Below are 3483 nucleotides of genomic sequence, written 5' to 3' on the forward strand. Positions count from 1 at the left end.
CGGTTGGCCATGTGGTCGTCCAGCAATGTAACCACTATGCCATCTGCTGATCCCCATCATGTCCTTTTTAATGATAAATATAAATTAAATTTCTGAGTGGTTCAAAGGCATGTCCACATTTCATACTTACTGGAGCCTGATTCAGGAACATGAAGCAGATGTTCTGATTTCCAGGTTAACATTCTGTCTACAGCAGAGGCCTCCCCTCATGTGTGCAGACACTGCTAAGTGCAAGAAGACATAAGGTAAACATTTCCCTGATTATAGAAAGGTAGTAAAGAAAACAGTCTTTTTTTGGGGGGGGGTTAAAGTATTTACATTTATTAAATTTACAATCAGAATGGAATGTCTCCTAAGTCATCAGTATCCTGAGGAGGAGAAATCAAACACAAAGCAAATGAGTTTCCTGTCCCATCTCCTCCATGGCACTGCTGAGGAAGTTCCCACTTCGCAGAGCTGCTGAAGTCCTTTCTAGTTCAAAAGGGTAGATATTTGGTAGTAGGAACAACACATTCATTTTAATAATGGAATGAATGGTCCTTTGTTAAAGTCTCTTCCATTTTCCAAGTCTCTGTACCCCAACTTGGGAGGCAGCAGGCACTATTGGAGGTTCAAGGGTACCATCTGCATCCCACCGATCTGCACAGCCTCTGAGCAGAAAGAAACTTGGCCAGTGTGGAGGACTAGAGTTCAGCTGTCTGGTTCACAGTGGAGTGGACTGTTCAACTTTTCCAACATGAATTACAACCACAGATGTGCCCTTTTCTCGGTATTCTAATCCCACTGGAGACTTTTCATTAAGACCTTGTTCCTTTGCACACATTTCGGGCACAACATATTGTCCTCCAGGTGTGGGGGTGGGAAACTGCAGGCCAGAAGTGAAAAGAGGGCACACACTCTCCCTTTTTGCTTCTCAGGAACCCAGGCTTGTCCAGCATGAAACTGCAGGTGAACCCAACCAGCTGTGTTTGCAGGGAGACTTCTCCCATGGACCACACACCATCTGACACCATAGGCTTCTTGTGGGGATTCCACAGCCTCTGTTTCTGCTGACTCCATCTTCCCAGCCACAGATGCAATTCTGGCCCAGGAGGCCAGCACAGCCTCTGGAGCAGAGGTTGTCATCTCAATTGTATTAACTCCCTCTAGGAGAGCTGCAGACTCTTGGGAGTTAGAAAAAGGCTCTGCAGGTGGAGGATCCACTTTGGAGGATTAGTCCTTTTAGAACACATCCCTTCCTGAGGACTTTCTGCAAATGCTTTCCCTCTGCCCATTTTTAATTTTCTTCGAAATGATGACTCAATCCTGGCCTCTTTTGCTGTGGTAGGAATATCCTTCTGATTTGGATAAGCACAGGCACAGTCTCCTGCATGCATCTAATTTCTGGCCTTCAGAGCCGATCCTTAATTGTTGGCACCAAGCCTGCAGGATGTCTCAGTGAAGCCGGTTGACTGGTGGCAGTTTAGAGGGCAATGGGGGAATTGGTATCTTTTTCTGAGGCTGTAGGCTGTCATTGCTTTATGCCTTCTCCTTTGGACAGAAAGCTTGGTCATCCTTCGCAGATCTTTTTCGTTTATTCTCCTTTGCAGAGGTTGCCAATAAACCTGTAGATGTGCTTGGTTGGCTGGAAGCTCACTGTTGCTCTTCAGTTTCAGACACTTTTTCACACTTAGAATTTCCATACTCTTCCCTTGACTTCTCTGTGAATTTCCACTCCTTGCCTCTTGCATGCTCCATACTCTGAAAGTAGATCAGGCCGATAAAGGAAAAAATTCTCTGAAAACAGTCCTTTTTTTAAGATTTTCATTTTTAGGAACCTTAATTAAATAAAACAAATGGAAGACAAATTCAAAGCAATGTTGCTCTGTTTGTTAAAGAATTGTTTATTTTAGAAATATTTTTTAATCCAGTACTGGATAGTCATATGCTGAGTACAGATATACCCACAGAAATGTAATACAGTTCAAATTGTGTGTATATTTGCTTATTTTTTCCAGGATTTTTACCTTTCAGTCTGGCCTACCTCCCAGTGATTTGGGAATCAGTAATGCTTTGTACCTTTCAGAAAAATTGAGCGCCTCACTTGGCTTGCCCTTTTATTTGACATTCAGAAATTGGTGAACACAAGAATAGGCTAAGCCAAATGAGTTCATCTAGTGATAGGGCAAAGTAGTGGGCTGCAAAATAAGAAAGCCTTAGCAAAAAGGCTGAGTTACAGCCTGATCACTGGAGTGAGACACTTTCTGTTCAACTTTGGAGATTTAATAATAGTTTTATGATCGTCAGTACCAGAGGCATGGCTGTAATGCACTGGCCTGGGAGCTGTTGGGAGTTTACAAAGTCATGAGCTTGGTGGGTGAGAATTTTAATAGAAATTGAAATTTGACCCTGTCAGGGGTTGAATCAGGTCCTGTCCTCGAAAGAGCATGTCGGCATCCTAACCTTCAGTACTGTAGACTATGATTTTATTGGGGAATGAGGTCTTTACGGAGATTACCAAATTATGATGAGATCATTGGGGCAAGCCCCTAACCCTGTAGAATGGCTGTACAGGAGGGATTTGAACACAGAGACAGACAGGATCATAGAGACAGAGAATGCCATGTGGACACAAAACTGGCCATCCATAAACCAAGGGGGAGAGTCTGGAACAGAACCTTCCCTCAGCTCTCAGTAGGACCCAACCTACAAACACCTTGATTTCAGACTTCTAGAAGTATGAAACAATGTATTTCTCTTTCTCTCTTTAAATTTGCCAGAGGATGTATGTGCTTGCCAGAGTGAGAGAGACAGACAGAGGGAAAAAACAACAACTGAGAAAGCATTCATGGGCGATAGTCATGCCATAATTCTTTCTCCTCCATTTCTTCCTTCTTTTGGGATTTTGAGTACACACACCCCCAGCATGTATTTCAAGCCAAGTCTGAGACTTGCACAGTTGGCCCTGTGGGATCCAGCTGCCCTCACCATCATGCTACTGGCTGGCCCTGTGAGACAAGACGTTTGTGCTGTCTAAGCCTCCCGGTGTGTGGTACTGTGTATGGCTGCTCTGGAAAGCTAATGCTCAGCAGTCATCATGCTCCTTGCTCCTTTTTATCAAATAACTTATCAGTAAGCATACATTTAATGAGATTTTATTATGTGCGTACCCTTTACGTGGTACCAAAGAAATACTAAAATAAATAGCACAATCCTTAATGCAGAGCTTTGTGATCTGGCTGAGGCCAAAAGGTACAATCCTAGGAAATGCACAGTAATGACAGAAAACAAAATTCGAGTGAGTAGAGTTAGAACTGTTGGGTCATTGGGAAAATCATAACACATCTTTGCATAGAAAAACAGAAAAATACACCATGACTTTTCTGACGACCTAACATATACCTATGTCCCTCAAAAACAAGTAATAGAGAAACCCCTTTTTGGTAGATTTTTTGACAGCTTTATTGAATTACGGTTCACGTATATAAAATTCACCCATTTAAA

General features: G+C 42.8%; 1 pseudogene; it reads right to left on the minus strand.

Moving 5' to 3' along the window:
- Window positions 1-774: 774 nt before the first annotated feature.
- LOC102473611 (developmental pluripotency-associated protein 4 pseudogene) lies at window positions 775-1737 on the minus strand (annotated as a pseudogene).
- Window positions 1738-3483: the final 1746 nt, after the last annotated feature.

Source organism: Tupaia chinensis, unplaced genomic scaffold (genome assembly GCF_000334495.1).
Source record: "Tupaia chinensis unplaced genomic scaffold, TupChi_1.0 Scaffold000565_1, whole genome shotgun sequence".
In the NCBI taxonomy this organism is placed as follows: domain Eukaryota; kingdom Metazoa; phylum Chordata; class Mammalia; order Scandentia; family Tupaiidae; genus Tupaia; species Tupaia belangeri.